Source organism: Chroicocephalus ridibundus, chromosome 4 (assembly GCF_963924245.1).
Source record: "Chroicocephalus ridibundus chromosome 4, bChrRid1.1, whole genome shotgun sequence".
Classification (NCBI taxonomy): Eukaryota; Metazoa; Chordata; class Aves; order Charadriiformes; family Laridae; genus Chroicocephalus; species Chroicocephalus ridibundus.
Window position 1 is genome coordinate 50,229,188 of NC_086287.1, and position 23,941 is coordinate 50,253,128.

General features: G+C 36.6%; 1 protein-coding gene across 10 annotated transcripts in view; it reads left to right on the plus strand.

Moving 5' to 3' along the window:
- The window catches only part of LRRC4C (leucine rich repeat containing 4C), a 563,896-nt gene that overhangs the window by 500,910 nt on the left and 39,045 nt on the right, over positions 1-23,941 (plus strand). For all 10 annotated transcript variants that reach the window (XM_063332672.1, XM_063332664.1, XM_063332667.1 and 7 more), the window contains one exon: positions 6,929-7,061. The gene's annotated coding sequence lies outside the window, so the exon portion shown is untranslated. The remainder of the gene's footprint in view (positions 1-6,928; positions 7,062-23,941) is intronic.

The following is a 23,941-nucleotide window of genomic DNA, read 5'->3' on the forward strand; positions in this document are numbered from 1 at the left end:
ACTTCATTAATATTCTTCTTAAAATGTGTATTTCACCACAAGTTTACAAATTCATAAAACAATACGCTTCATACATGATGGCTTGACAATATGTGTAATGTCTTAAAAGTTAACTATTTTGTGTGTTGCTCTATGGTAATCATTCAATCAATTTAGCAAGAATTCAATCAGCATAATATCTGCGTAGGTGTGTGTTTTATAATGAGATGTATAGTTGTGGTATGAGCATTGCTCCCTCTGTTGGGTGCAACTGGAATTACTCAAGAGATGTTCCACACTGTAGTTCCACGAGATAAGTGAAGCCATTCTTTCTTTCCAGAGTGTAACTGTGAGTTCTAGTTTGCCTTTCCTGTTAATTTCATAATAAGTCTTTTGTCCAGAAAAATGATTATCATATAATACCCGGAGGGCCAAATGATTCATTAAGTTAAACAGTAAGCTATCAACTGAATTTGTATTACTCTTGATGAAGAGGGTTCCACTGTTTATTTTGAGTTGGCAAAAGCATCAATATTTAGTTATTTCTCTGCAGTACCTATTGAATGCAGTCCATCACTATCCCCTTCCTTTAATACTATGCGATTTTGTGAATTTCTGAGAAAACTTCCCTTTCTTGGAATTATTCTCCCAGGTATAACAATGATAGCACATATACTATAAGATAATTAATTTTCTTCATTAGTATGAGACAAATCATATTCTTCATATCCTTCTGAAGGAAATCCATCAGCTAAAAAGCTGATACTTCAGGGAAGAATTTTTTTACCATGTGTAACATCAGCAAGTGATGTTACCTTCTTTTGCAATATCTTGAGAGTATAAAGGGCAGAAAATAGATTAAATAATGGGGTAGGTCTTTTGCTTTATTAATATATTTGAAAGTGTCTGTGTTTGGAAACTCTCTGACTTGGGAAATGCATTGAGACTAGGAAATGTCAACATGAACTAGTAAGTAAGGGCATCTGTAGCTCCTTTCAAGCTGTTGGCTTCCTTGCTTCATTTTTGAAGCTGATTTTCATGAATTCACTTCAAATTAGCGGTTGAAAACTCTAAGAACTGGGTATTAAGTAGGTAAAAGATTCCTAAAATGATAAGTAACAAATAAACAAGCAGAATAATAGTATTTCATAGAAAGCAGGAATAATTCACTTTATTATAATAATTAATATTTTTTATTAATAATATAATTACTAGAATTTTAGCTTTCATTTTGAAAAGAAAACTCAATATTTTTAGATGCTTTTCCAAAAAGCGAACTTGTGTCTTTCTGTGATTAAAACAGGGCTCTGGTAATAAAAATTACTTTCTGAATTTTTCTCTGGCTCTTGCTCTTTTAAGACTGTCTTCTTCCTTTTTTGTAGAGATCATAGAATCATAGAATTGTTAGGGTTGGAAGGGACCTTAAAGATCATCTAGTTCCAACCCCCTGTCATGGGCAGGGACACCTCCCATGAGATAATGATCCTTGCCTACTCCTTTGATGATCCTACGTTATGTCATGGCAAAATTCCTTATAATTATGGCTAACTGAAACTATATCAGATACCCTAGTAGGGAGGGGAAATCTAAGTCTGAAACTAAGAGTTCAGTAGAATTCAGTCCTATTGCTTTGTAGACAACACGAGTTGTTTTTTCATCTAAGATTCACTTTTTCCTCTCTGGCCTAATCTGTTTCATTTCAGCCACACTGAATTTAGCAGTTGATTAAGTTGGCACTAATTTATTTATTTCACTGTATTTAAAATGCTAGGCGACGCTATCAAATGTTCTTCATTTCAATGTCTTTTCTTTCTGTTTGTGAATGTCACACTGTGTTGTACAAACACAGCAGGGATGAAAGCTAACACAAATGCATATTTGTGTCTACGGCACAAAAGTGTGTATTTATAGATGAACAAACCAGTTCAAATCTTTCATTGTAAAAAATAAATTAAACAGACGTTTGTCAGACATGTATGTGGAGACTATTATTGGTAGTCAATAGAACTGATCATAAAATGGGGGGAATATTGTCAGGGGAAATACTTTTAATGATATTTTGTGTATATAAACACACACAAACACTCACATTAAAAAGACGCTAGACCTGTTTTGTACACTGAACTGTTGCTCTGAAATGAATCACTCACAGCTTTGTATTAGTTAGGTGTAATGAGAGAAATAGTCTAGCAGATTGGTTCAACACAGATTAACTCTTTTATTGATTAGATGTACAAAACCATTTCCAATCAATAATATAAGTATATGAATTTCTTTGCAGTAGCAGATCACATAAAAAAGCTAAGAATATGATTTTAGAAACTGGTATTTATACCTTACCTCAAATTGTTTTGGAGAGAGCGCCACGCAGAATTACCTAATCTCCATCTGCTTAACTCAAATGCAGAAGTATAAAAATATTAGCATACCAGACATGCAACTATTCTTTGTTTTGTTTCCATCTGGCATTCTGAAAGAGGAAAAATGAGAAGTGCAGTATACACAGAAATTATAGGTCTCATGCAGGAGAATAATCCTTACTCAGGATTTCACTAAGCTAGAAGATCATGAAAAAATGTAGTTATGACCTTGCAATAAATACTGAAGGTTTATGGAGGTTTGTCCAATTCCTTAGCATAAAAAAGTTCTATTCTGATAAGCATATAAAATGAAATAGAGCTCTGAAATAGCGGAATATGTCAACAACTGAAGGGAATGAGAACCGGCAAGAACGCCTTTTCAAATCACGTAGAAAACACCGGTAGCTAGTTTCACTGCATAGTGAGTCAGCAGTTATTCAGAGGTGAAATTTAACTTCTTCATATTTACTGGTAGTACAGAATTTTTATAAAGATATCTTTCTTTGTTTAAGAAACTGTCTGAAGTAGCATTTTCTCTCTGTACCCTCTGGGACTGTTGAAAGTCTTAGGCGGACACAGCACACTGCGATTTTCCTGTTGTTTTAACTTTACCCTTACTGTTACCTCTGAGTGTAAACACTCAGAGCTCACACACATTTTTACTAACAGCTTGCAAATGGTCTGGATTCATATATAAAAGTATCTCATGCTATTTCACATGGCCTAGAGTATCCGAGACTTCCACAGGAGCAGGCAAGATAAGACATAGGATCTACAAGAAACCGGTGCTCTTCTGGAATGGCAACTCAGGGCCAGACGTAGTAACATAGAGTATCTAAATAACCTCATTTCTTTCGGCAGTTGAATACTACCCTGTTAGTGATATTTATTAAAAATAACAGGAACTGTATAGATATTTTTCCTCTTCTGCTTATTTATTTCATTTTGCGGTGTCTTCATGGTAGCAGATACTACTGTTTATTTTTTTCTTTAATAAGTCTTCCTTTTCGTGAAACTTTTTTTCATCTCTTTGCAATCTATAAAAAATAACTGCTTTGAGAACAATTACTAAAGCCTGATTATAACTTCAATGAGTTTGTGTTACTTATTGCCATAATAAATTTTTAGAAAATATTTTAGGATTTTAGATTTTAGTCAAAATTTTAATCAGTTACTGGCGTAAGTCTGAAGTAAAATCAGTGCACTTGAAATGAAGAGCTGAGCATTGGATTAATACTGTTGATTGCTTTCAAAAGATTTCTTGCAATTCTCCTTGGTGAGTTTTCAAGCAAAGTTTATACTTGTGTATTAACAATAATGTTCCTTTCATCTTTTTCATAATAAAACTTATTTTTCCTCATAATGCCCTTTGTCAAAACCTTCTTTAACAGAGGATGGCCAAAATCAGTCTTTTTAGTATACCTCCTCTTTTGTAAGCATAAGTTCATGGCAGGTGAGATTTTCCAGTGTAAATGTAGTAGATTTAGTACCTAATTATCGTCTTTGAAATTTAGGATGAGACTGCTTGCAACTTATTTTTCCATGTATCTCAAGAGACTTAATTTTCTCAAGCTTTTGCTTGTTTCCAAAGGACTTCCTTTGGTAGCTGCTTTAGCACAATTCCGATTTTATTCATTCTGTAGGGAAGCCTATTATAACAGTTTTTTATAAAAAGGCATGAAAAAAATTTTCTCATCTTTTGTCTATTTAGATGTTCTTGAACTTACTAAAAAAGACTTCTCACAAAAGTAAGTGAGAAAACAGATATGTAAGTATGCTTCTGGTACTCTTCATTAGGTTTATTTTCAAAAAGTTTGGCTTAACATTGAAGAGCATATGAAATCATAATCACACTTTTAAAGGGAGGGAAACACCACACACTCAGTTTTTGCTTTAATAATGATTCTTTGTGAAAAATGAACATACGTATGGGGAAACTGCTTCAATAAGCAACTACTTAATTTTGGATTATACTTGGAATTTATTTGTATTACAATAACTGTCAGGAGTACAAACTGAGATATTTGCTGGGAAAGCTACAAATGTATGTCATTGTGTAGAATGACAGAGGTAAAGCAACTTAGAAAATTGCTTATAGTGAGTCTATGAACAGAAAAAGAAATCCTGTATCTCTATTTATTGCCAGTAACTTTCTTCCTCCTGTTTAATGAATCATTTTGCACATTTCAGTTTCCGTGGTTTATTTCACTGTTCCTCTGAAAAATTAAGCTCTTTTAACCAGCAGGTTATTTTTGAATGATTTTCATGTTGTTCCTTATCTTGTCATTATCTTATTTCATTGGACACTGATATACCATCCAATATACTTTTTGTTTCCTGTTACGTTATTAGGAAGGGTTTTTTTTAATATACTTATTCAATATTGATGCCTAAGTATATATAAACACCAAGATTTTCAAATGCTTCTGTAATCCTACAACTGTTGTCGTGTTTAAAACAACCTTATCTTTATTTATATAGCTTTGTTGGTAAGAAACAGAAAGTGGAAGTTAGGAGATCTGGTTTCAGGTTTGTGTCCTGTCACAGATTCCCTGTATGTTCCGTAACGACATAACACAGCTACAGATCAACTTAATCAGAAAAAATGTAATGGAGAGATTAAGGCATACTGCTATGTCTCAAGACACATCAGTTTTTTATATTTCAGGCTTCAGTTTGATCCTGAAATAAATATCCATAGGAATTCAGGAATCAGAAGCAGTGAGACACAAACCCACATCACTACCATGAGGCCGCAAGCTATGAACACTTGGCATGCCTTTACCACATCATTCATTTGGAAGAGCCTGTTAGTCTCTACAGGACACGTCTTTCACCATCTCTTTCTCTCTCTCTCTTTTTTTTTTTCCCCTCTGATTGAAGGAGAGGGCTGTGTTGATCAGAGCATAAAGTATTTGCAAAGTGCTGTTTGAATAGAATTGGCAAGAAAATAAGTATTTTTTTTTTTATGTAACATAGGGATACTTTCTGTAGCATCCTCAATTTTGCACTAATAATAGAGGTAAAAAAACCCCGAGGAAATAGGCTGTTCCAACAGAAAGCTGGTGACTGGTGCAGGGAGACACAGTCCATATCCAGTTTTGAACTACTTGTAATAAGTAGTCCCATCCATAACTTCCAAACTGTCCCGCTTTGGGTCATTGACACAGCGGGAGATCAGTTTTAATCTCCATTTCCCTCCAGTGCTTGGGTGATGCAGAAACTGCTGGTGACACGGTGCAGCAGCACAAACTCTGTCTTCCTGTTAAGTAAAAGCTCCAGGCTGCATGAAAACAGGAGCCTTACATAAACACCTAGTATTTCAGGGTGAAAAATATTATCAAAGGATCAAATCAGCAGGGAGGGCAAGAAATATCAGTGCGTATTACGTCAGGAGCTTCCTACAGAGACTCAGCTTTTGTCTTATGATAAATGGGATTTGCCTAGTTCCCAAGCGATTTCAAGGAGGTAGGTAGCTCTTTTTCCAAAATCAAGGACTGCGTCCTTCACTGAGACACTGAGGTGACATGTTTGGAGCCCAGTGTTAGAAGGAAGGAAAAAAGAGCTCTTTGTTTCTGCATCCTCCTTATAGACATTCTCATAAATAAATATATAAATGAAAACTCTCCAGAATTAGTATAGACTAAGAAAGCTCTGTGGAGGTTGCTAGGCAGCCGAGGCCAAAGGAATAGAAAGCAGGCATGTCTTTGAAAAACAGAATCAGTGACTTATGGGTTATCTGGAGTCACCATTTACTCAATTATCTTTTGTCATAAACAGAAGACAGTAGAATTTATTTTTCTTTAGTAAATGAGCTATGTTTTTAAAAAATTTTAAGTAAAACTGCTTTTTCAGATCTCATTCCTATCAGTGTTTTCAAGCTATGAAATTATATGTATGATTATTATTTCTAATGTTTATTTATTCATTGAATGAAACAGGAATTTCGTTCAGGCTATAACTTGAAAACAAGTTATTAGCAGAGTAATTAATTTTTAAACTTTGTCCAATTTTCATTTTTACCACAACATGCATGTAAGACTCTAAATGAGAGAAGTTTCCAATGCTGGAAGGTATACCTTGCCCTCAAGAAGTGTCTGTGTTTCACTGTTGCTAATGACAAGGAAAGACCTAATTTCTACCACCATACCCTGTATGATGTATGATGAAGCTACTCATTACAGAAATATATCAGTAACACACACACACACACCCCTATTACTGCTAAGCATGCAAAATAATTTTTTAATTTTTAATAACTTTTAAAACATAAAATAATGCATTTCCAATAGGCAAGGTTTTTATATGCAAAATTAGGTGATCACATTATTGACTAATTGCTGTCTTTGAAATCTCTGCTTTTATTTGTGTCTTAAAGTCTTCTTGAAATTAACTGTGCCTTCAGCAGCTGTATTATACTTACATTGAGGGGATTTTATAATCCTACAACTCCCCTCCCTTCTCAGGTAGTGTAATGACAGGTCTATATCGTGTTTTAGTTTAGTTATTCTCCCCCAATGCCTTCAAATTATGTCTTTACAAGGTTTAATTTCTGCATCACCGTTCTTCAATATTTGTTTCTTCCACAGGGTGGATGCTGTGAGGGGGTCCAGGCAGGTCTGCGGAACAGTCTCAAATGGGCTAGTAGGATGAGAAGATCCAGGGGTATTTTGGGAAACAAGGAGAAACATCACGTCCCAAGACGGTAAACCTACCGAAAAGGTAATTCATGCTAGGATATTGATATGCAGTCAGCTTTTCAGGCTCTGGGGATCTCATGGCTCTAATGCATGGCAGAAAACTGGTAGAGAATGGGAGCACATATCTTTGATGCTGTCTGAGTGTTCATACAGAGTCTCCTGAAATTCTTTCAAGAGCTTCTTAAACCACACCGAGTTTCAACTACCTTCCCTGTGTAAGAGGGAATTTGGAGGCTATATTTTCTCTTGCTGTGGACCTGTTAGAGAATACAAATCACAAGTTTACAGTAATTTTCCAAGTAACTCCTTATAGGACTTAAAAACTCATGAAAATGCCAGTTTACCAGCCATATAACAATTTAGCATAATGAACTGTTGTTTCACCGAGAGAGTTAATGGCTTTATTTTTAACTGTACAAAATCTTGTCTGGTTGGCTTATTTCAGTCTCACCTTCCAGGCTTAACTATTGTGTTTCTCTCTTTCACCCTGAAGCCTTAATGACAGATGTTTTTGTTGCTAGCATTTGAGAAATCCAAGAGAATATGTAAACTAAAGATCTGTTGTCCCTCAGCGTAATTGTAATGCTTCTTCCTTCATGTTAAGAGGTAGAGTTGAGCCACGAACATTAAGGTCCTTGGCTGTCCCAAAAGCTCAGATATGGTGTATTTCTGAGCCCAGTTAACTTTCAGTATGTCCATGCTACGCATAGATTTATCGGTCCTCAGATAAAATTAAGTTTGCTGAACAATCAGATTTTGTCCACTCATCCTAAGCCAATCATTTCCCATGGTACTTTATGAAATATCTGACAGGCTGACTTGCTGCTTTCATTTATTAATGTGCCTTAACATATGCGGAGTGTAAGAATATTAACAATGAAAAATCACACTGGTGGAAAATAAAATGGGATTTTTGATGCAAAAGTTTTCATAAGGATCTATTCCCACATCTCATGAGACACCAAAAAAGCACAAAAAATCTTTCAATTAGGAAAGGTTTTATCTTTGCTCAGGAGTATAGATGGCTGGTTGAGTACTAGGTTAGATTTTCAAATGTCTCTGGGAAATACCTTCCTTTTTGTTGCTGGTGAGCTCCCTCCAGCTCCCTGGTATTCGTTCATTAGTACATTCAGAGATTCCACTGCTGCAATTCACAAATTGTTTCCATGCTTCACCAGGCTTGGCAACTGCCAAAAAACAGGCCAATCTGCACTCATATAACATTACTGAGACTTAACGTCTTTGTATAACCTGTAGCTGTGGTAGAGAGTATAAAGCCTCTGGAAAGAATTGAAACTACTTTATTACCTGGGAGAAGTTATAAATGAATTTCTGACAGAAGAAAGGTTTGATACCGGAAAGTGAGAGTAAGGGAAGTGATTGTCCCACTCTACACTGCGCTGGTGCGGCCCCACCTCAAGTACTGTGTGCAGTTTGAGATGCCTCAATATAAGAAGGACTATTAGAACTATTAGAATGTGTCCAGAGGAGGGTGACCAAGGTGATGAAAGGTCTCGAGGGTGAGATTTATGAGGAGCGGCTGAGGTCACTGAGTTTCTTCAGCTTGGAGAAGAGAAGGCTGAGATGTGACCTCATGGCAGTCTACAACTTCCTCAAGGGGGCAGCAGAGGGGAAGGTGCTGATCTGTCTCTGGTGACCAGCGACAGAACACAAGGAAATGGAATGAAGCTGCATCAGGGGAAGTTCATATTGGACATTAGGAAAAGGTTCTTCACTAAGAGGGTGGTCAGACGCTGGAACAGGCTCCCCAGGGAAGTGGTCATGGCACTAAGCCTGTCAGAGTTCAAGGAGCATCTGGACAATGTTCTTCATTGTGTGATTTAGTTTTAAGTAGTCCTGTGAGAAGCAGGGAGTTGGACTCGATGATCCTTGTGGATCCCTTCCAACTTGAGATATTCTATGATTCTATGAATCTAACCTTAATGCCATAGAGAATGGTTTGGATTCCAGTCTTTACACTGGGAAAAGAGGTTACAACCCTTCAGGGCAAATATGGAAAGAAACTGAAATTAGATGAGATGACATTATGATATCTTCATCTGCAACATACTAAATAAAGTTTGAACTTCTCCACCCCTGCACTTAATGAGAAACAGGAAGCATAATGGATTGATGTTTCAGTCTTTGATTCACTGCTTAAATTGTGTTTCATGTGAACTATTGTTGGAAATACCACTTTAACTGAAGGAAAGGGAAGATAAGAATGCAGTTTTAATATAACTTGAAATCTTGATGGTAAAAGGTAATTTATATTTTCAGTAAGAGGCTTTCATCTTCATTGGAGTCTAATGATATTGATCTGATATCAGTACTAGGTATATGTATTACTGAATTCTGACCAGATTCTGTTTCTGGTGGGAACCACAAATATTTCACATTGGTCAGCAAATGTACATTCATTCTGTGCATTTCTTTGGCTGGTCAGTTTACAAGTGGCTGCATTTTTCTGTTCTGTGTGCTAAATACTTTTTTTGGTCTATTTTAAGATGAAGGGCTCTAAATTTGATATTTGTAGCAATTTCTGTGCCCCTTCAAGGGTATTTATAGTAAAGTCATAGTAGTCAATACTGGGTTTGGGGTTTTTTTGTCCTTTTCTAGCAGCTAAGAAACCAGTTGTGTTCCATGATTTATGGAAAAGTTCAAACCTTTCAAATTAAGTGAAGGGCATACAGCTTCAGAATGAATTATGCTCTTAAACATAATGAAAATCTCCATTTGAGAGTGAGGCATGTCGCAGAGTTTGGAACGGAACAGAAGAAATGAGATATTCAAATCAAACCAGAAGTTCTTTTCACATAGTAACAATTCACATATCCATGTTTAGAACAAAGCCTGTATTTTGAATGGCTATAGATACTGATCTGTATGTGCACAACTAGCTCTACACAGCTGGCGATTGATAAGACTACAGTCACAAAGCATGTGCATGAAAAACTGTGTAGGCAGTGCCCATTGCTAACAGGCAAAGGAAATGCTCTTTCTATCTGTAAATGAAAACGGGGAAGCTTCAGTTCCGTCTTTTTCTTCCTTTTTTTTTTTTTTCCTTTCCACCAGGAGATCTCTAGGGTTTTATTTAGAAGAAAGAACCCTTAGAACCATAGTAAATAACACTCAAGAGACAAATGAAGACAGGAGAACTTAGCAGCATTTCCTTCAATATTTCACAGAATCACAGAATGGTAGGGGTAGGACAGTCCTGTTACCGGGCACCGCTGAAAAGAGTCTGGCCCCATCCTCTTGACACCGGCCCTTTGCATATTTATAAACATTGATGAAATCCCATATCAGTCTTCTCTTCTCCAGGCTTAACAGACCCAGGTCTGCCAGCCTTTCCTCGTAAGAGAGATGCTTCAATCCCTGATCATCTTCATAGCCCTCCACTGGACTCTCTCCAGTAGTTCCTTGTCTTTCTTGAACTGGGGAGCCCAGAACTGGACACAGTACTCCAGGTGTGCCCTCACCAGGGCAGAGTAGAGGAGGAAGATAGCCTCCCTTGACCTGCTGGCCACACTCTTTTTAATGCACCCCAGGATACCATTGGCCTTCTTAGCCACAAGGACACATTGCTGGCTCATGGTCAAGTTATTGTCCACCAGGACTCCTAGGTTCCTCTCTGCCGAGCTGCTTTCCAGCAGCTCAACCCGTGACCTGTACTGGTGCATGGCATTAATTCCTCCCTAGAATAGGATAGTCTTTCACAAAAGGCTAAAGACTGTGACATGACAAGAATAGATCATTGGATCTCTGAAATGATCTGAGAAATAAAATATGAAAGAGATGAGTTACAAGATAGCCTTCACCTGCATTACTCAACGCCATATACATTGCTCTCTCCACAGCTGATAATACTGTATATAATAAATTTAATGTGTTTTGTGGGGGAAAGTGCTTTTTGTTTAAACTTACTGTGTGAAATTCCTCCTTCATTAAAAACTGGTAGAAAAGTGTGTCAGAATGCCAATGATTCGGTGTCTCAATTTACTTCTTTCTTTTCTTCCTCTCTCTAGGCTTTGTTTTTTTTGTTCATCTGCCACTTTTTTTCTATTTTTATTTTTCCATCATTATTTAATTTCTGACCATTTATGCTCCTCTTCCTGATTACCCATTTAATTCCTTAAATTCTATTATGATAAGTGGCAGAAAACTGGTCATCTGACACTGAAGGAGGACAGTTTGGGGTATTTAGTCTTAGTAAGATTGAATGTTCAGGCACCTTCCTCTGAATGTTCTGATTCCTATACTGGTCCAGGATCCTGTCCTGCAATTTTTAATACTTTAGTGGAAATTTTGCTTTGACTATAGTAGAATAAAACTGATGGTAGAAAAGTTGATCTGAATACCAAATAGTAATATTCTTTTCTTAGTTCCCTTGACATCTTGGGGAATTGCAAAGAATTGGCTATTGATTTGGCAACATATAATTGATAGATAACAAAAATTCATCTCCAAACTACTTTAAACCTCTTCTGATAAAATAAACCATGTTGAAGGAGGGTAAAGGGGAGGGAAAGAATTTACTCTCAGATGCACCGAGCAGATTGATGTAATATTTGTACCTGTTGTAGAAGGCGAGGTCTCTGTGAGAAGTGGTTAATATATCAGAGATCAGATGTGCAGCAGCTTTTTTTTATATCCAAAGTCTGTTATAATATTTATCATGAAGATATGAAGATCGTCTGTAGCAAGAACTGAAGATTACCAAATGAACAGCCTGGTATTGAGTATATGAGTACTTAAAAAAGTGAAAATAAATTACATACACATGAAAGTGAAAACAAATTACATACACAAGGTGTCTGACTGCAGGTAGAACTCCCCAGGGCATTTAAACTGGCATCAAAGTAGCTGGAGATGGAAATTATTGTTGTGGAGCATCATGAGTGCAGCAGAATTCGTGACTGTGTGGCCTTTGAGCAAGAGCACACTGAAAGAAATTTGCATGAGGGATGTGAATGAAACCTAGTTGTAAGCGCAGATTAGAACAATATTTTATGGAGATTGTTTGCTTTTATTTTTTTGCTTGCAGTGCTGTTTGCTTGCACTATGTAAAACCTTAATCTCAAGTTTTGCTAGGTATAGCTTTCTTTTTTATTTTTAAGCCTGTCTTGTGTTGGGTAGCAAGATGCATCACAGTGCAACAGTAGGGCTGTCTATGTTGCTAGAGGTAAAAAGTCAGGAGAATATGTTAACGCAGGTAGTGGAAAAGGAGCTGCACCTTGAGACACAGGTGCTGAGAGTGTTTCCTACCGCTCCGTTAAGCATCAGTATGGGGACTGCGGCTGCCTTTGGGAAGGAATTCCCTCTGGCAGAAGAGTCCTCTGTTCTTCCTGCTTAAAAGCAGATGGCAAAGAGGCCGTCCCCATCAGCAGGCAGACCTGGATATGCTGTGCTTCTTTAGGCTGAAGATTACTTTAATCCAGTAAATCGTTGTTCATTTCAGTCATCCAGATATTTGAACTGCTTTACAGTAAAATAACAATTATTGTGGGGGTAATCTCTGCATTTTTCTATAAAGCAAGTGAGCACTACAAACAATGGTGATTTTGTACAACATGAAACATAGTGGCCAACATAGCTGAACTAAGGCTAAACTGTGAATATATTTCTAATATATTAAAGCATTGTTTTATATTGGCCATGTAGGCTGTTATGTATTGTCATAATATTATTTCCAATAGTTTTCTAACATTGTTATATTATGGAAGTGCCTATGATAGTTTATGAAAAGAGCTATATGAGCACAGAATAAAAGAGAGCTCTGCATCATTTGGATGCCGCAATGAGGGAAGCAATATTTTAATTTAATCCTCTTGATTTATAGCTATGACTTTTTTTTTTCTATTTTTTTTTAAATTGGGATGATCACAAGAGTATTTGACCACTTCACAGTCATTAACTCCTTTAGATGCATAAAGTAACGAGATGCCTTTCTGAACACAGTGAGCCTCTAATCAATACTTCAAAATACAGTACCTCATAACAAAAATAGCAGCACACTGGCTAACGTATTAAATAACCAAACAGCACAAAATACTGCACTCCGAAAAGGGTTTCTTTAGTGAGACTTAATGTTTAGACGGTAGATTCTGAAAGTGAGTAGGTCATTTATCTTTGCAACTCCTGTTGTTTGATTATTACTCCAATTTTACAAAAAAGCTGAGGTAGAAAGATGAAGCATTAATATAGTTAGGAGTTAGAACCTCTTTCCTACTGTCTTTGATCTGTAAATCTGATCAGTTTTCCCCACAGAAAGCACCACTTAGTCTATTTAAATTCATTATCGCATATCTTTATAGCTCTTTGAGGATACAAGATACTACAATTGAAAATCATCATAACATGTCTAAAGAGAGAAAAGCTGCTTTAGTCATGGGGGTTAAATATAGAGAAGTAGTGATGGTCCTCTCTTCAGTCCTGTACGCTTTTTTAAAGACAAAGTAGCGCTTTTTATGGCAAGGGGTTAATAGCTAAACTAGCCAATATTGACCAGTTGCCCAACTATCCTTATTTAGTTTTGCTAGGCATACTAAAGTTCCAGCACTGCACAGTCTGTATGTTTTGAGCTGTAAGCAAGAGATCTTCCTATTTCTCCTGTCCGGGGCGCTTCTAAGTATATATTAAGAATTGCAACTAGTTGCTGAGTTACACAATAATGGGTAATGTTGGCAAATATCCCCTAGTGACAGATCTGAGAACCACCCTCATCCATTCTTTTACTGCAGCTAAAAGTTGAATTTAAAATTATCAGCAAGAAAAAGAAGTATTCTTTTAGTAGAAATTGTAATTTGATACTGAGTTGGTAGTCATTTAAAAATAGTTTCAAAAAGAAAAAGGTGGCACGGTCCGAAAAGAAAAAAGTGAAAAATGAGGCTTGCACACCAAATTGGATTGATCTTTGTTAGCAATAACAAATTCAAGCTGCATATAAACTTTATGCATCCTGCATGGTTGCAGAGTGAAATCAATGATTATTCACTTGCTTAAATCAAAATTCTAATTAACATGATTAGCAGCAAAAAAGTAGAAACTGTATGCTGGGTTTAAGAATTTCTGTCAAAGTAATGACATCATTGCTGTACCTGCCAAACATTCTATGTCAGAGTCAGGTGATCAGGCAGTGCTAGCTAAAGAACCTCTTGCATATTAATCCAAGATCAAATGACAGCTTGCACCTTTCCTTAATTCCGTGTTTGGGAAATTTGTCTTCCTCGCTGTTTTGTTCTGTAATGATCCCAGGCTTTTTTTCTTCTACTGATTCTGTTTCAGACAGAATGCCACCAGAAATGTTTTTCTAATGACCTTTCCACTGGCCCAGTTAATAGGCTCATGAGATTCAAATAACAGATGAAGATTGCTAACAAAATCTGAATTAACCAGACGTACAGACATTTACAATAGTTGTATTTTTTCCTTTTATTTCCCATTTCTGTTTGATTAAAAACACAATATGAATAACGTTTTAGAAGGTGAAAAGTGAAATCTGATTTTTGTGGGATTTAATATGATGTATGGGAAATGTAAACCTAATCTTCTGTTAGGAGTGCTTTGCTTGAATTTACTGGCATGCATTTTCAATTCCAGTTTACTGAATGTGTTCTTCAGCTTCCTTCATTTATGGATATGGTGAAGGAGGAATATTAGATGTTACTTATCTTACTTACCAAAGTTTCAGATTTTCCTGAGGCAAGTGTGAACAAAAAATTTCCTGTAGGAGACTCTACTGTGGAATTCAGTGAGAATTTCAGAATTAAAACTGTAGGCTATGACATCTGCAGAATGAAATAACAGGGACCCTTTATTCCATCATGCTTATAAATTACTTCCTGAAAAAAGATACAGTATTCTAGGTTACCATTGGATATCACATTGTTCATTTCTCTATTTTCGAGTTAGGCAACAAAAAACTGTTGACACAATTAGCTATAATCAAGGAACATGTAAAAACTGAAGTAGGGATCATCCGGATGAGAAAATTTTATTAACATCTTCATAATGAAGGACATAGCCTCCATTTTTAGTCTCAGAAGCAGATTTCAGTGTGTTTTTCAGTCATTTGTTCCTCCTGATCTCTGGAGTCATTGTAGAAAAAACAAGAGAAATAGGGAAAAAAAATAACATTTTCTGAAAACAAAGCACTTTTGTAAATATAGTCTGATCTGAAACCTCTTAATTCTGATGGAAAGGTGCTCTCTGACTCTCAAGACAGGTGTTGGAGCTTTGCCTTAGTAATAGGTTGCCTGTCCATTCAGATACATAAAGATATATATACTTGAATTTTTGTTTCTCTTGTTTTCATATTAGCTTGGACAGAAACTTGTTTAGTGTTGACAGAAACTTCTTTAGTGTTGATTAAATTGTATGTAAGTATTTTGATGATTTACACATTATTACAGATAAAACATAAACTTCAGAAGTGTTGGAAACAATTGAAATGAAAGAGAGGAAGAATGCAGAAGAGCTATTTGTTGGCTATAATAGTTAGGGTCTATTTGGAAAAAGAGAGTTTAATTACTTCAATTCAGAGGGAGTTTGATGTATGGTGCTCAGAATCATGCCTGCCACACTGTCATACCAAGAATGCCACAGTTATCTCTAGTGTCCTGCAGACAAAAAGGACAAATTCACTCTCATCATTATGTATCATGTTCTCCACTTGAAAAGGCTGCGCATTCCCTAGTCATGCCTATGAATTTAGTGCATGTAAGAAATTATATTGAACAGGATATGTAGACAACTGTGTCGACCCTTATGCTTCTCTATACATACCTGTATTGATTATAATGAGTATTAAAATGAAACTGAATTTGTGAGGGCTGTAAAACTTACCAATGGTAAATTAATTCTTAGCTTCTTAGCTTTATGATTTTATTCATATTTTAATAATATTTTAATGAATTTTACTGTGTTACTCCTATGACAATTGTAATAAAAGTATGCACACACCATCCATTAACATCACTACTTTTAACTTTCTTAATTTACTTAGACAAGCCTCACTGAAATAGAAATTTGCCATACTTCTTCACCTCCTTCTTTTCCCCGCTTCAAAATGAATGTAGTTCATATGTAAGGATTGCTATGGTCAAAAATCTTTTTTATTTCCAGTAAAATATGCTAGGGATGGAATGGTTATACTGTATACATCTACATAAATATTATGATGCTATCTTCAAGTGCACAATCATGTTTTAGTCATATCCTTACATTCACCATCCATTGAGACCTTGCCTTCATAGCACAGGATGACTTAAAAAAGGAACTGCAGACAAAGAAAGTCTGGGATATTTTTTGAATGCTTGTCTTTGCAACTGAAAGAACTTAATTTTTTTTTTTTTGGCAGTAATGTCCTTTAGATGTAATACATATACAATTTTTTCCTGCTGTTATTAGGAAGTTTAAACTCTGTCAGTGAGTACTCAGAACTCCCAGTAAAAACAGCTGGAGATCTGTATAGGGAGGGGAAGCAGGATGTTGAGTTCAGCTCAGCAGTGCATCTGAGAAATGAGGGTGCTTCCCTAGACCTTTTTTTTCTCCTCCTGCAGTAGGTAGTATAAAGAGGAGGGATGTTAATGAGTAAATACTCCAGATGCCCTGACTTTTATTGCTGTTTGCATATTTTACATTCCTTCAGTTTCTCTCCAAAAGAAACAGTTATGCATTTATAATATGATTTTTGGTTTGGTTTGGTTTGGTTTAAATTGGTATTGTTTATAAAAGTTAAAAGAAGAATTGATTAACTTTCCAATTTTTTCCTCCCTCAACTCTGAAGAGACGTTTTTGGTCTCCTTTGATGTACTCTTACTCTCCTCCCTCTGCATTTAATCAGTGCTACTGTATTCACTTGATCTTGTAGTTCTGTCCTTGCAAGCTTCAATAGCCTCATCGTATTTGGTTCTGCTAAAGACCTCACGGAAAACACTGAAAAACATTCTTCTTGGAAACAATTCTGCCAACGTCTCATTGCTTTCATTTGCATCAAATCATGATTTTTTGTTTCGTTTGTTGCTGACTCACCCTGTCCTTCTCTACCCCAGATATGTACAGCGGTTTCCTGACACCCTCTGTCATTCTGTCTTCCAGATTGGTGTTCTAGTTAGTAATTAGTCCTTGTCCTTGTGTCCTCTAGCTCTATTCCCACTCTGTCCTGAGGCAGTGATTCAGTAGCTCATTCTGCTTAAGTGTATTCTGTCCCTGTTGTTTGTCCCTACGACTGTTTATGGAGTTGCATGATGAAACAGATTACTGATCTATTTTTTAAATATTTTGCCTTTATGGGGAGGCTTGTTATTAACCTGGGAGTTACAATCTGGTTCCCCAGAGGTCTTTGCAGTGAGTGGAATTACACCAGCACAACTGAATGCTCATGTTCAGGGGATGGAAACATGTGGCTGGGGACATAGGAGGCAGGAGTTTCCCGAGAAAGACACAGTTACCAGGAGAAATGGCTGTAGAACAATGGTGTATATTCCTTGTCATCTCTCTCCAGATCTTTTACTTTAATGGTTACATTTAGCCAACTTTCTGAAAGTTAAAGGCCCTTTCAGCTCATCTGTTTGTGAGTGATCTCCGCGAGTCTGTATTAACCAGTCCCTCCAGGACAGGAAAGTGAAAAACAACTGTGCTTATTGACTTCCTCATTTTGAAGGAGCTAAACTGTTTCCAGCAATTAAAGGTAATTTGAAGTTCTCTGGGAAGTGTAAAAATTGGAGTAAGTAATAACAGTCCCTCTTGTTTCCTAGCCCTGCAGGGATTAAGCTGTTGTGGACTGACAACTCTCTTTTTTAACCTTTGTATGGCCTCCAAGAGATTCATGGCTCACAGTTAGAGAAAACCAGTACTAATCTAGTGTTCTTCCAGGTCTCAGATGCCACCTTTCTGTGAATAAAATGCGTCATATGATCTTCTGTTATGACTCTTCTCTTCGCCTTTGGAACACCATCATTCTTAGGAGAAATGCAACATGCAGTATTGATATTACTGGGAGATTTATGGCAGGAATGTGAAGCCATGCATAAAGCTTGTTAAGCAGTCCAAGAAAACAGTAGATGGAAGCCCAGGATGCATGATCTGATTGGACAGAAAGAACCTGAGGGCAAAGGGATGACAAGGGATGACATAAAGATGGCACCTTCTTAACTAGTATTTGCTCTTGGTTGATCTTTGCAGTCTGTTTTACTGTCAGAGACGTGTTTTATAAAATTATGCAAAACCAGTCTTGCTATAGGAGGAGCTGCTTCTGTTCCACTGTAAGCATTATGACTTGTCAGCGATTTTATTTTTGATGGGGATGATGTAAAGTGCAGAAAGTAAGTTGTTGGGCTGGCTTTCCAATGTGGAGTTTGTGATCCTGTTACTTACAAGGCATGGGTATTCTTCCCTATCAGTGGACAAACAAGACTGCAGTTTCTTCTCTTATACATTTTTTTCTTTTTAGTTTTATTACTTACACCGGCCGGCAACAGGAAAGTGTCTTTCCCTTCTTTTGCCTTGCAGTCATGTATAGACAGACAAATTTTCTATTTTTGTTTTAATAACTCTGTATGTCATCAACAGAATGTCCCTGGTCCTCACTTTTGGGCCTGTGTTCACTTTTAATACTTTGCTAATCTACCTCAGTGCGATGGCAACAAACCAGCCATGACCATTAGATCTAGTGCTGTAGTTTTTGTTGCTAGCACAGTACATCTGCTGCTGTAGAGGCTTTTTGCCTTTTGTCTTTATCCCTTGCTGATGCCATGCTTTTGGCTGTGTAATGGTTACGTTGCTATTGAACTCCACAGGGGAACATATCCCCAAACATTTTTCTAACCTCATCCAGAGAAATCTGAGAGCTCTTCTCCCTGTGTTCCCAGCAGGAGCTTCCTTCTTGCTTTTTATGTTTCAGCTACTACACATACATACTTACGTTTGACTCCTTTGGTAAAAGCTAACCTAATGAGCTATCACAGAATGCAGCTAATGGCAGTGCAGCCTCATCCCCTTTCCCTATATAGTTTTTCTTATCTACTTGTGAAGTCTTTCTGCACTGTGTGATTAATTTTGCTAATCTCAGACTTTTAAATTAAGCATTAATTATTACATTTGGCTATTACGCTGAGCATTTGAGATCTGCATGGCCTTGTACTATACATAAATTTCTATATTGGTGTAATTAAATATAGTGCTATAAGTTATTAATTGGTAAACAACCACTGAAAATTTACTTCACGCACAGGTTATTCTGTAGACTGCTATTGTCCAGGGGAACAGCTGTTCTATCTCATTAAAATTGTCTTGTTTCCTGAGACATCACATATTTGGGGAACAGTGGGTCAAACCCACTGAGGGATATAGACCTAACATATATGCTTAAATTTTTTCTCAGCATCTCTCTGGGGCTGATCCCAAACTGGCTCCATCTCAAATGTTCTTGCTGTTATTGCTTATCATAGTAAATGATTCCCATCAGAAATTCTAAGCCGTTTCCTGTGCTTCAAGACATCTCTCAATATGAGAGTGTGGGCTTGGTATGTTGGAATAAAATGAGGTATATTCACTGATCTCTTTTCAAGTTTGCAGCAATGTAAAATTTGATGCTTAGCTGGTATGACTATGATTTGATATGTGCCATTAAATGGCTGGTTCAGTCATGCAGTATTTGCCTTCACCTTTCTACAGAATAGGAGGGATTTTACTTCTCTTGTTTTACTTCCTGATTTCTTTTCTGTCAGTGTGTTCAGTCACATAATATGTTCAACTAACAACTGAATTTGACAATTCAGTTCTGCTATTACAATCCATATGATGTGGGAGGTGTTCAGATATAAATTTGAGGGAACAGGAGAAAACCCCAAGAAAATCAGACAGAAAAGTTAAACCTGAGACCAAAGTCAACTCCTGCAGGGCGTTGTACCACTCCAACATATCCTTCATTTTTGGAACAACAGTTTGTGTGCCATTCCATTAAACAGATTATTTTTATGAGCCCTGGAGCATTCACAGAAATTTTTTTGTACCACTTCAAGTAATAAGAACATTTGATACTGTGAATATTCTTATGTTCAGTTTCAAGTTATGAGGCTTTTGGGCAATCAGTGCGTTCCAAAACTCAGGCCTCTAGCTTTGTGCTGCGTTCCATAACTTTTTGTGTCTGAAGGCACATAAGAGGAAACATTGGCTGCGTTTTGAAACCAAGACTGTAGAAAGTTGTTTTGAAATAGTCTTACCATATGCATTTCATTTTCTCTTGTCATAGTGCCTATTACACTCTGAGCTCATAAAGCACCTGGGCATGTGCTTAATTGAAAAGCTAATCAGTAGTGTTACTTTATTCATGACTCTCACATGCGAAGAGCTTGCCATGAGGGAGCTAGAGCCTCGGAAATAAATTATGAGAAAATAAGAGGTAATATTAAAGATACTGTGTTTTACCTTTTTTCTTCTGAATGAAAGAAGAAAAACTAATATGGAGACTGCTACATTTGCTTTGATTGGTGGCTTAAGGGTAGCCTCCTTTAATGTACGTCTTCAGAAAGTGTAGGGTTCTGAAGAGGAACTATGAGGATGGTGACCAGAGTTATATGGACAGTAAGCAGCAAATGATCAATGGTGAATATCCAGAATTTAATAGAATGGGAAAGACTGTAAGAGTAAGAAAATAAGATACACACATATGCTGTTTCTTGAAGAGCTTCGTGATAATCTAGGTTTAGACATTTGGAATTTTAAAATTTTAACTGCTTGCTTGCTTAAGTGATACATGCAGTGTGGGAGATGCAATTACATTGCTGCAAGCACAGCTACAGCAAGAATGTATGCTGTAGACAAGTATTTAAAATGACAGTGACGCATACAAGAAACCTGACAAGTTGTGAAAATTGCAACTATATCGCTTCTTGCATGATATTCTGGGAACTATGTTAAAAGGCAACAGGACTAATCCTAATGAAACATGACCTCTCCACTGTGCCAAACTACTACAAACTGAGTCTGACTGGCTGCTGCACTGGTGACATTTTCTAATCCAATTTAATGGATGCCAGCACTTGCCTGGGCAGCTGCTGAAACCTCCCATTGATTTCAACCTATGTCATCTTTTCATCTGCCTGTTTTGCATTTCAATTATCGTCTCTGCCTCATTTTGCCTCTTCTGATCAGGTGGGTATCCAGCAAATGTCTACTATCAAAATAATCCCAATATTGCATGTAATTCCCTGTAATGATTCTATGCCACCTCCAGTTCAGATTAGGCTCTTGTCTCTGTTAATAACTAAATTGCAATTTACAGATAAAACTTGTTGTTTGCTCTCCATGTTTTCCAGGCTCTGTCTGCTCATTGCTCCTCACTCAGTTCTGATTCTTTACTGCACTTCCATTTAAATCTGTGATGGTCAAAATCCCTCCTCCATAGGAGGATGTACATAGAATGTACATTTTTCCTTACTGCATTCTTCATAAAAAAAAAGTTGAAGTCTCAGCTCTTAGTTTTCAAGAGAACTAAGATACCCAATTTTTTCTTTTACAACTGTTTTATATTATACGCTCTTGGGTATGTCACTTAAGCTGTCCATGCCTAAATTCAATGGTCTCTAAAATGAATAACATAATACTTCATTCACTGGATTGTTGTGATCTAACTAACAAATCCTAAAAAATCCTTTGAAATTCATATTTGTAAGGTGCTTTATAAATATGTAATAGTCATAGCAATAAATTTGTTTGATTTCCTGGATTTCAGCCCAATACCATATGGATTTGTGACTTCTGTCACAAAGGTACCAAAATCCCAGTTTACTTTTTGACCTTAGCTTCATGCTTTTTGGTGGGGACAAAAAACCCCATACCATACAAGTGCTGTATGTGTGCCATTGTTTCTGGAATCTAAATCTAGAGAAACCATATAACAGTGCAGAATACAAAATTGTGACAGTAACTATTGAAGAACATTGAAATCCAACTGTTAAGTGTAGTTTTAGACTGATGTAATCTGATTTTCAACAGGTTCCTGGATTTGAAGGCATCATTCCTGTTCTGCTGAGTGTTATGGGTTACTTAAATATCTTAAGTGAAGAATTACCCATTTCAATTTCCTTCCTATACTAAAATCTACTCCAGTTTTGTATGTAACAAGAATCTAGCCTCACAATATAAGTAAATCTCATATATAAGTAAACCCATGCTGTATTAAATCCTTGTAAGATCAGGACCCAGGAACGGTATCCTCCTCCTGTGTTATAGTAAAATACTCCATTTTATTTATCTTATTTATACTTCTAGCTTGCTTTAATTTAAAATTATTCCATTAGCAAGATCATGAGAACGAGGAAGTAGGACAATTTAACAGCCGAAGTGGCTTTTCAGAAAATTGCACAAGTTATTGGCATCATTCACAATTTACTTGGCACCATTATATCTAATGTAAGATGACTTCATTAGGCTGAAATATTAGCTGTAGGAGGGGCAGCCAACTGGGGCTATAGTTCTCTACCCAACTGTTGTTTAATCATTTCTATTTATCAGTCAAGAAAGAATTGCTCCAGAATTAAAGAACACTTACTTATCTATACAAATATACACATCACCCATTGCTGACTTTATGAAACTAAAAGAACACAAGAGGCAGCAAGTTTGTAATATGTCTGAGAACAATATTAGAATTATTTGAGTTTAGGGAATAAAATAGGAAAAATTATTAATAGACTGTCAGAGAATAACACCTGTAATGCTATAGTAAGAATTACTCTGCGTATCTTTCACATTCCTTTACAAATATTGGAAACACAGTGTTTGCAAATGTGAATTAAATCCTCACTGTTCCACTGTTTTTAACCCTGCTGTAATGAAAAGCTATGTAGTAGTATCTTTTATAGAATGACAAACTCTCTCCTAATCTTGAAAATGCAAAAAAAATAAACAAAGCATTTTTTCAATATTTGTATTTAACATATAGTAATACCTCAGAAATTTAAATACTTACTTGTGTAATCATATTAATCACTGTGATAAGTTTATATCATGATCAAAATTATTATGAAGTCACAAAGTCTAAAATTTGAGAAACATTTTATAAAAGATGAGAATAAATTTTCAAATTGAACTTTTTATCCTTTAGCTATATAGTTTGCACTTACAAATGGCTTTTTACAGGGGTAAAGCAGGTTTATAATAGGAATATAATTCTCTACTTTGACATGAGGTCCACGCCATAGTTTCACATACAGTTGTTACGTCTGTTGTTGAAAGAATATACGTATTATTACCGTGTTTAATATTTGTCTGTTTCCTGTAATTTGGGAAGCAAACAATGAAAGAATAAATGAGATACTGATTTTGTTTTGTTTTATTTTATTTTGTTTTGTTTTATTTTATTAAAGATCTATCAAGGCTCTGACTTCTGAAAGGGCTGATGTAGCAACATTGGTAATGGGTGCCAATGACTGAGCCTAGGCATAGGCAGCGGAACCAGCACAACTAAGAAAAAGCAACAGGTAATAGTAGTAGGCAACTCCCTTCTGAAAGGTACGGAGGCACACATTTGTTGACCTGACGCACCCCCTAGAGATGTGTGCTACTTCCCAGGGGCTTGTATCAGGTATGTCACCGAGAGACTCCCAAGCCTCATACTGACTATTATCCACTGCTGTTGTTTCATGTGGGTACCAGTGATACTGACAAGAGCAATCTGACAACAGTGAAGGATTACAGAGCCCCAGGAGCAGCAATAATGGACTTTAGAACACAGGTGGTTTTCTCATCAATCCTGACAGTCAAAGGGAAGTGGTTTGAAAGCGCCATTTGATTCTGGTGAATCAACAAATGGCCACAGGACTGGTGCCACAGACAGGGGTTTGGCTACTTAGACCATGGGACTCTGAGAAACCATGTCTACTCAGGGGTGATGGC